The sequence below is a fragment of the Triticum dicoccoides genome, chromosome 7A (assembly GCF_002162155.2).
Source record: "Triticum dicoccoides isolate Atlit2015 ecotype Zavitan chromosome 7A, WEW_v2.0, whole genome shotgun sequence".
Lineage (NCBI taxonomy): Eukaryota > Viridiplantae > Streptophyta > Magnoliopsida > Poales > Poaceae > Triticum > Triticum dicoccoides.
The window spans coordinates 121,041,596-121,052,190 of record NC_041392.1 but is presented as its reverse complement, the minus strand read 5'-3'; positions in this window follow the sequence as shown (position 1 = coordinate 121,052,190).

The window sequence follows — 10,595 nt, the reverse complement described above, 5'->3', positions numbered from 1 at the left end:
AATTATGACAGTAATTATCACTACTTTGTATAACATAAGTGTCATCACAATAATCATTATACGTGGGAGGCATGCAATCATCATAGGAAATTTTATCATTCAAGGTAAGGGGACCAAAAAGATCATCTTCGTTAAGCATAGCATCCCCATGCTTGGTACAAACATTAATTGCAGCAAATAAATTCTCAAACATGTCATTCTCATCAAACATAGCATGCCCAAGCTTATGGATTGGCATATCATAAGCATAATTATTCTCATCATTAATAGTATGAATAGCACCAACGGTATATCAATTGTTATCGTCATAATTTCCCAAGCTGGTGCCAAAAATATTTCCAAGATTATAAGAAGTATCATTATCTTCCCAATCATAATCATCACAACTAGCAATAGGCATAAGAAAATCATCATCAATAGTGCTTCCGGACATTGTGCCATAAGACAAAGAAGCAATATCATAATCAAGTGCATCATTGTAACACCCCGGTAGTTAAGCTACAGTAATCTCCCACTAATGATGCCACATCACCACCTTTTACTGTTGTTATACTCTCATTGATTTAAAAACAGTTCAAATTCAAAACTTAAAATAAAGTCAAAAATAAAACTTTTCAAATATCAAACTAAAATGTGTAAACTGTGGCAAATAAATCATAAGTTTTGTTGGTGAAGAAACCAAGTTTTTATAAAATGTTGAAGTGTTCCAAAATGATTAAAATAGTAGTTAAAGCAATTACATAAATGTCTATTAAACTTTGAAAAATACTAGATCATTTTTATTTCGGGGTAAAACTTTTATGGCAGTGGGTTATGTTGAAACATTGTTTTAGGAGCTAATGTCATATTTTAATAAACTAAAAATAATGTGTAAACTAAAATAGAACAGAAAAGAATAAGTAAAAGAAAAGAGAAAATAGACAAAAAAAGACGAAGACCCCCATCCCCCTGGGCTTCGGCCCAGCAGGCCATAGGCCAGCCCAGCTACGGCCCACCCTGCACCCTTATCCTTTCCCCACTCCCCCACTCACCGAAACACCCCCACTTCCCCCACCCCTCGAAATATCTCCCCCCCTCTCTCCCGATTGGATTGGAAGGAGGAGGCCGCTCGGCGCCGCCGCACGACGCCGTCGCCCCCGTAGCTACATCGCCGCGCGGAACCCCCTACCGGAGCCGCCCCGCTACCATTAGTTGTCGGTGTCGTCTCCCCGATTCTGCCGCTCGTCCTCCTCCCCCTCCTCGTCGCACGCCATCGACGCACGGCGCCCCTACCCCATCGCGGATTGCCGTCGTCCTCTCCGTCGTTGGTGCCGCCTCGCCGGACCTCCCAGACTCCTCCTCGAGCCTGCTTTGCTCAAATACAGGGCTCGGTGAGCCACGTCCTCCCCTCCTCTTTCCCCCATAGGTCACCGCGCCCATCATCCTTCCGGTAGCCGTTCTTGCCGCGGCCCATGCGCGCGCGCCCGCGCCCGCCCATGCCCTTGCCGCGGCTTCGCCTGTCCTCTGCTCCCTCCACCTCTAGCCGCTCGTGCCGCCCGCGCTGTGCCTGCTGCTGCTACGGCATCTGCGGCTGCCGTCGTCCGCCTACACCATTGACGGCCATGCCCGTGGCTTCGCGGCCTCGCTCGCCTGCTGCGCTGTGGCCCGCCGCTGCCGCAGTAGCCCACCGCGCCGCTGTGCACCCGCCGCCTCCCGCTTCACCCGCCACCTCCCCACCTGGCCCGCTCGCGCGTGGCCGTGCGCGCCCGCATCGCCGGTAGCTCCCCGGCGTGCTCGCCGTCGCTCGCTCCCCCTGCGGCCCCTGATGCACGCTACTTTTACCGCGCCTCGCTGCTGCATCCGTCGCGCCACCCGCTGCCGCACGCTCCGGCTCCGCCGCTGCTGTCGCGCCGCCCCACCTGCTGCCATCCTCCGCCACTCGCCTACGCCCCGACGGCCTCCGCGCTCGTCTCGCGTCGCTGTACCCGCAGCCACCGGCCAGGTTCGCGCGCCTCGTGCGCCCCTTTTGGGTTGGGCGTTAGCGCCCGCTAACCACGCCCGTTAAGGCCCCCGAGGGGCCTATGATAAAGGGGCCCCGCCCACAGAATGTTTTAAAAAAGTTATTAATAAACAAAAAATTAATTAAATTAATAAAAAGAATTAAATAATTAATTAAGTAATTAAGTAATTAATTAACTTAATTAACAATGTTTAGTTAACTAATTAACTCTAATTAAACTTGCTAATTAAATTTTAACAAATAATTAGTCTTCAGTCTATGACATGTGGGACCCACACGTCAGTTTGACCCAGTCAACTGCTGACGTCATGCTGACATCATGATGACTTTAGCAAGCACGGTTGGAAAAACTTTGTACATGAGAGTTGCTTAGAACGACGAGACGAATCTGGTTACGCAGCCCGTTCTTCCATCACACATCCCTAGCATAGTGAACATGCAACAATCCCCCTCCGGTTCATCTGTCCGAAAACATCAAACATCGGGAATACTTTCCCGGATGTTCTCCCCTTTGCCAGTAGCACCTACTACTACGTTAGGTCACACTCGACCCATCAAATTACCATGTTATGCTTTGTGATGCTTTGATTGCTCTGTTATTTATTGTGTTCCCCTCCATTACTTCTTTCCGGTAGACCCTGAGACTGCCGGCGACCCCTAGTTTGTCTACGGTGTTGTCGACCCCTCTCTCTTGCCAGGGCAACCAGGTAAGCCCCCCCCCTTGATCACCAGATATCGCCTACTCTTCTCTATACTACTTGCATTAGAGTAGTGTAGCATGTTACTGCTTTCCATTAATCCTATTCTGATGCATAGCCTGTCATTGTTGCTACAGTTGCTGATACCTTACCTACAATCCTAAATGCTTAGTATAGGATGCTAGTTTCTCATCAGTGGCTCTACATTCTTGTTTGTCTGCCATGCTATACTATCGGGCCATGATCACGTCGGGTGTTGATCACGGGTATATACTATACTTCATACTTTACATGTTGTGACTAAAGTCGGGTCGGCTCGTTGAGTACCCGCAAGTGATTCTGATGTGGGGCTGAAGGGACAGGTGGCTCCATCCAAGTAGTGGTGGGCCTGAGTTCTCGACGGCCCCCGATTGTTACTTTGAGGCGGAGCGACAGGACAGGTTGAGACCACCTAGGAGAGAGGTGGGCCTGGCCCTGGTCGGCGTTCGCAGTTACTTCAAGATAACACGCTTAACGAGATCTTGGTATTTGATCTGAGTCTGGCTACTAGCCTATACACACTAACCAACTACGAAGGAACAGTTATGGGCACTCAACGTCGTGGTATCAGCCGAAGCCTTTGTGACGTCAGCGACTGAGCGGCGTGCGCCGGGTTGGACCGCGTAGTGTAACTTCCTTTGTAATGGAGGTTGCTAGGTCTGCTCACCGGCCGCTTACGCAACACGCAGGTGTTCAATGGGCGATGGGCCCAGACCCCTGCGCCATAGGATTTAGACCGGCGTGCTGACCTCTCTGTTGTGCCTAGGTAGGGCTGCGGCGTGTTGATCTTCCAAGGCCGGGCATGACACAGAAAAGTGTGTCCAGACAAAGGGGATCGAGCGTGTTGGGAAATGTGGTGCACCCCTACAGGGAAGTTAATCTATTCAAATAGCCGTGATCTTCGGTAACAGGACGACTTGGAGTTGTACCTTGACCTTATGACAACTAGAACCGGATACTTAATAAAATACACCCTTCCAAGTGCCAGATACAACCGGTGATTGCTCTCTCACAGGGCGACGAGGGGAGGATCATCGGTTAGGATTATGCTATGCGATGTTACGTGGTGAACTTACCATCTACACTCTCCTTCCGCTAGAAGATGGAGGATACCAGAAGCGTAGTCTTCGAAAGGACTAGCTATCCCCCTCTTATTCTGGCATTCTGCAGTTCAGTCCACATATGATACCCCCCCTTTTCCATTTGATACCAATGCATACATATGTAGTGTAGCTCCTTACTTACAAGTACTTTGGATGAATACTCACGGTTGCTTTGCTCTCCCTTTTCCCCTTTCCTATACCCGATTGCTGTGACCAGATGTTCGAGTCCAGGAGCCAGATGCCACTGTCGATGACGACTACTACTACACTGGAGGTGCCTACTACTACGTGTAGCCCACTGACGACGACCATCAGTAGTTTAGGAGGATCCCAAGCAGGAGGCCTGCACCTCTTTCGATCTGTATCCCAGTTTGTGCTAGCCTTCTTAAGGCAAACTTGTTTAAGTTATGTCTGTACTCAGATATTGTTGCTTCCGCTGGCTCGTCTATAATCGAGCTCTTGTATTCGAGCCCTCGAGGCCCCTGGCTTGTAATATGATGCTCGTATGACTTATTTTATTTGTAGAGTTGTGTTGTGATATCTTCCCGTGAGTCCCTGATCTTGATCGTACATGTTTGCGTGTATGATTGGTGTATGATTGAACCGGGGGCGTCACAAGTTGGTATCAGAGCCGACTGCCTGTAGGAATCCCCCTTCCACACTCCTTGGCCGAAGTTGAGTCTAGTCATTGCAAAACTTTTAACTAACATGGCTGTGTGGCTTACGGCCCCACGTCGCCATTTGGGTGGTATTAGGATCTTTTACTCCTCGATCCTTACTCTGGGACTCTGAACTCTCTTCTATTCTGGTTAAATAAATTTACTAAATCCGACTCTAGGTTCTCGTAACTACTTCTCCCAGAGAGCCCCTTATCACAAATGATCACCCACTGCACCAGAAGATTTTGAAGATACTCTTCGATCATTCCCGAGACCCTTGTGACCTCTGCCTTTTCAATTCCCTACTACCGATATATCCATACGGATAACGACATACACTTGTTGTTCATACATTTACTCTAAGATTCTCTTGTTGTTACAAGATGCATCGAATTGCTCTCCGACGTTTAAGAATCCCTTGTACCGCTGCCTGGTAGTTCCCTGCCGCAGAAATTCCCCTATGGATAATTCCTCAGAATTATCGAGTATCTACTCACTCCCAGTTGTTCTTGTGTTCCGCAAAAGACTTCGAAATACTATTTGATCTTTCAAAAATCCTCAACAGCCTGTTATTCTTGGAATTCTTGCATACTTGCATTCCGGTTAATTCCATTGGTCTAGCAATTTACTTTAAATACCTTTGTGATTGTCATTTTGATCCTTTTGATTCAACATGTGTGTGAATGCACACAATCATCAGTTGTTCCCTGGAATTTATCCTTCCGACTCGGACATGTTATTTGTATGTCGGTTCTATTGGCCAAGTTTCTTAGGGACAGTTATCACGAGTTATCCTAAGAAAATAAGCACCTATGAATATAAGCTCCATGTAATAAGCCAACCAGTTCTTTTCGTTGCATTTTTAGCTTATTTTTGGTATGATCAGTGAAAATTCTAGATTGCATTATTTTTTTCATTTTCCTGCCCATATGAAAATTAATTTGACTTGCAAACATCGCAAATTGAACCCGGTGCAGTAATTAATATGATAGTAAAACAGACCATCACTATTTGCTCAAAATACAAAGATACCATCTACTTGGCACAATCTACTTTGGTCAATGTTTCCATAGAGATCCCATTGCCTAATTTAAAAGAAGAATGCATGACCCACATTTAAATGAAGAACAATTTTATACCTAATATTAAAGGATGGAGGCTTTCATAGTTCTCCATGCGTCATCATGTTATATCCATTGATTTTGTATTAATCATAACTATTGACGGCTGAGATTTAAATTTAAAAGTAGATAAAAAAGAGGATGGGTTTGTTGAAGTCTAATCTTGGTAGCCAACCAAACCACCAAGCTTTTGTTAGCGTACACGTTGTATTCTTTCTTTCTGAATTAAAGAGTTATCCTAACATACAATAGAATTAGTAGTCCGATAATCGTTGGTTAAGAAAGGGATCCAGAATAATTGGGCACAATTATCTCCACGATTAACTCCTCCTCCAGTGTCGCGTGGGTAGCAAGAAATCCATCGACGATGAAGACTGCTTTGTGCCGCACCGTCAAGAGAGGAGATTGCCAGGGCCCAGGTAGGAACCCCCATCGGCAACTCTAAGAAGGTGTTCCCGATCATGTTATCTCGTTGTAGTTCATCTTGAAGCCCTCCTGGACCACTTTCATGGCAACATAAGAGGGGAAGGAGCAGACAGTAGTGGCGATCGTCGCCTAGAAGGCGGTTCCAGTGGCAGCGGGGCTCACCCTACGGCCTGCAGGCCAACTCGGCGAAGAGGTTCACCACAACTGCACGACTAGGTTGGCGCTGCTGAGCGGAGCGGACGCTGGGCTGGCGGTCGCCGGAGCGGCCCACGCGGATGGTGATGCTATTCGATGGGGCTTTTTCATTTATTTTCTCAGTATATAAAGGATACATGTCTCAGTACACTGGATAAAGTATACTGGATGTGCTCTGATACCTATTTTTAGCTTTATAATGCTAGATCAATTCACCAGGAGGTATAACTATATGTGCACCAAAACTAGCAAGCTAGCAAGCAAGCTAGCAGCTCGATGGATTATGCTTGCACGTAGCGTACGTGAACCTGGGATTTCAACTAGCACTAGGATCGATTGATATCTCACGGAACGTAGTGACTTGGCACTCTCTCGGCGGAACAAACACAAAGGCATGAATCGATGTGATGGCCATAGGACCCTGTCGGTCCTGTTGAATACTTCTTTATTGCTTTTCTCTTTTTCATTGTGTATAACAAAGTCTGGGGATACACGCATATATATATATGCTGAATATAGCCTATGAGCAAACCTAGTCGGTTACTACCTAGAGTACTACTCGAACGCGAGTACTACTCGGACTCTAGCATCGTGTTTAGCTCACATCCACACCCCCCTAAACACGACATCCTCGTTACGACCTCGATCCTATACACGATTGCTCCTAGGCTTTACCCTTGGCATTGCCTTCATCGTTTCTCATAGCATCCCAGGGATCGTCTTTGCTATCGTCGGCTCATCCGTAGCTTGACACCATCGCTCCTCCTTGGTCGTGTCTTCAACCTTCACATGTTCTTCGGTGTTTGGTAGACTGTCTTCTGCATCTTTGAGGGGACATCTTTTGAACCCGAGTGAGACCAATCTTCGGTCTAACTTTGAGTTCCAAGCTCTTGATGCTTGCTTTAGCCCGCAAAGTGCCTTCTTGAGCTTGTACACTTTCCCTTCTTCTCCTTTCATCTTCTAGCCGAGGGGTTGTGGAACCACGTACACTTCTTCTGTGAGATCACCATTGAGGAAAGCGGATTTAACATCCATATGATGAACCTTCCAATCCTCTTTTGCTGCCAAAGCTAGGAGCACTCTCACCGTCTCGAGTTGAGCAACCGATGCAAACACCTCCTCATAGTCAACTTCTTGACGTTGTACGTAGCCCTTTGCAACGAGTCTTGCATTGTACTTCACAATGGCACCCTTTGTGTCCTTCTTCAACTTGTAAACCCACTTCAAACCTATGTCCTTTTGGTTTGGAGGTCGGGTTACCAAAGTCCATGTGCCATTGCTCTCGATCGCCTTCATCTCCTCATGCATGGCGTGCGTCCAACTTGAACTTTTGCTCGCCTCTACGAAGTTTGCCGGCTCCTCAACTCCGAGTAAACACAATCCGGAGTACTTGAGCGTAACTGGGTTTGTGTACTTGTAGACTTTCTTGAGGATATTGTAGCGACGAGGCCCAGAAGAATCTGTTGTGGCTTGCAAAGGAGGCGACACAAATTGTGTCGGCGTCGATGCACTTGAGGAAGACGGTTGAGTCTCGAGCATGGTAGATGTCGGGTCGTTGGCATCCGCGTTGTCGGCTTAGTCGCCATGATCGTGACCATCATCTTGATTGTCATCATCACTATGCGCCTCGATGTCGATGTCGTTGCCGAGATCTCTACCTGTGTCTTGCGCGTCGTTGTCGCTATCACCTTGCGACCCATGCGTGTCGTTGTCGGTGTGGGCACCATGGTGATCACTACCAATGCGGTCACCATGGTTGGGCGTCTTGCCAACCACCTGGACGTCCTCCCCTACATCATTATCAGTTGGAAATTCAACTGTGAATATGTTACTGTTTGGAGCATCATCGGCTGCTACGCTCCAATTCCACGCTTGGTTTTCTTCAAACACAACATCGTGTGAAATCCGTAAACGCTTGGTTCGTGGATCGTAGAAGCGGTATGCCTTGGTGCCGGAACTCCTCTCATATCCAATGAACACCATCTTGGTGCTGCGATCGGCAAGCTTTGAGACATGTGGCTCCGCCGTCTTCACATGTGCCACACACCCAAACGTCCATAGATGAGACAGATTCGGCTTCTGTCCATAAATTGCTTCATATGGAGTCCTGCCGATCACCGCCTTCGTTGGAGCCCGGTTGAGAAGATAAACCGCCGTTGAGACAACTTCTCCCCAAAAAGTCCCCGGCAAGTTCTTGCTCTTGAGTAAACTTCTCGCCATGTCAACGACGGTTCAATTGCGCCTTTCAACAACCCCGTTCTGTTGCGGCGTATAAGGTGTCGTGAGGAACCTCTTTATTCCAATCTTCTCGCAGTAGTCGTTGAACTCGTTCGACGTAAACTCTCCGCCACGATCTGTCCGTAGAGCGCGAACCTTCAACTTGGGTTCCATCTCCATTGCATCCTTCAGCTTCTTAAACGCTTCAAACGCCTCATCTTTAGACCGTAGGAGAACGACCCACATGTATCTCGAGTAGTCATCTACCACAAGGAAGAAGTACTTCTTTCCTCCGTGAGTTGCTGGGGTGATAGGGCCACATATATCACCATGGAGCAGCTCAAGTGCATCACTTGCACTATAGGTAGACTGAGCAGGGAATGGCCTTCGGTGCTGTTTTCCAACCAAGCACCCATCACATACTCGATCAACATGGTCGATAAACGGCATCCCAGATACCATATCCATCTTCGACATCTTCTTCAAGGCGTAAAAGTTAACATGTCCAAATCTAGCATGCCATAACCACAAATCATCATCACTCTTGGCGAGCCAACACTCCGGTTGAGATTGATCAAGGTTGAGGATAGAGAGCCAGTTCCACGTGCGATTCACATGCGCTAGCATGTTTCGGAGGTTGTCGAAGATCGTCATCACTCTGTTCTCAATATCCACCTTGCATCCATTCTCGTCAAGTTTCCCGACACAGATGATGTTGTTGCGAAGCCGTGGGATGTAGTACACTCCGGTGAGTATGCGATGTTCTCCTGTGAGACCCTCGAAGAGGACAGAACCTTGCCCACAAATCTCCACATTTGAACCATCACTGAACTTGACCGATCCTTGAACATCATATTCTAGCTCGAGGAACTTCTCCTTGCACCCCGTCATGTGGTTACTGGCACCCGTGTCGAGATACCACGACACGTCCTGGCTCCCGAATAACTTTGGTGTTACCTTTTTCTCATGAAGTAGCACCTTCCGGTTCAGTTTCACAACGGCTATTTGGACGAGATCACAAACTTCGGCCATCAGAAGACCTGGACGTTCGTCTTCCTGTTTCGCCAAATTTGCCTTGATCTCCCGCTTGTTAGGCTCCGGACAATCCTTCGCAAGTGACCCATCTCATTGCAGTTATATCACTTGACCTCGGACATATCCAAGTTCCGTGGCTTCCGCTCTTTAGATTGGTCCGCCTTACCACGACCTTGTGGCTTGCCTTTTACTTTGCCTTTTTCGGTTTGTCCGCCGCTCTTCGTGCTTGAGCCTTCGCCAACGTTGCGCCTTCCTTTGCTACTTGGGGACTCCCAATCTGCGCGCGAGTACATGAGTTGGTCACTACCTCCTCCATTGCCCTTCCGACAGCCACGAGCATTCTCTTCCCATGTCCGCAAGCATCCAATGGCCTCCGTTATGGTCATGTCGTCGATGTCGTAAACCTGCTCGAGCGTGCCGATGATGTACGTGAATTTATCAGTCACCAAACTGAAAAACTTCTCCACAATCTCGGTCTCATCGAGCTTTGCACCAAGCGTGCGGATCTCTCCCACCAAAGTAGTCAGACGCATTGCATAGTCGTTCACCGATTCAGTTTCCTCCATCTGCAACTTGTGAAATTGGCGCTTCAGCACTTGTGCCCAAGCCTTCGTGACACAATCTTCTACAATCCTCATCTCTTTGAGTGCGTTCCATGCCTCTCTTGCTGTCTCGAACTCCGCCAATGTCATCAGCATGGAATCTGGCACAGACTGGGCTATGGCGGCCATGGAACCTTCGTCGCACTCCTGGTCGACATCGTCGTCCATAATGGCCTCCCACACTCGAAGGGTTCAGAGAATAATCTTCATCTTGACCGCCCACAGGCCATAGTTGGCGTCGGTGAGCATCGGGTACTGGATGGGGATGTTGCGATGCGCCTGCCTGTTGGCGCTGCCCGTTCCGCCACCACTAGTCGCTGACTTCCCGCCCTTTTTCACCTTGTCGCTGTTCTTGTTCATTCTGGAACCGCCGTTGCCGGACTTGACCGACTCTGCGTTGTTGTCCGTCATCGTTGATCGTAGATCGTCGCTGTCCGCCCGACCCCCGACACCCCGACCCCCGACACGGCACCTCGACCCTCCTCGGCACGCCACCCCGAC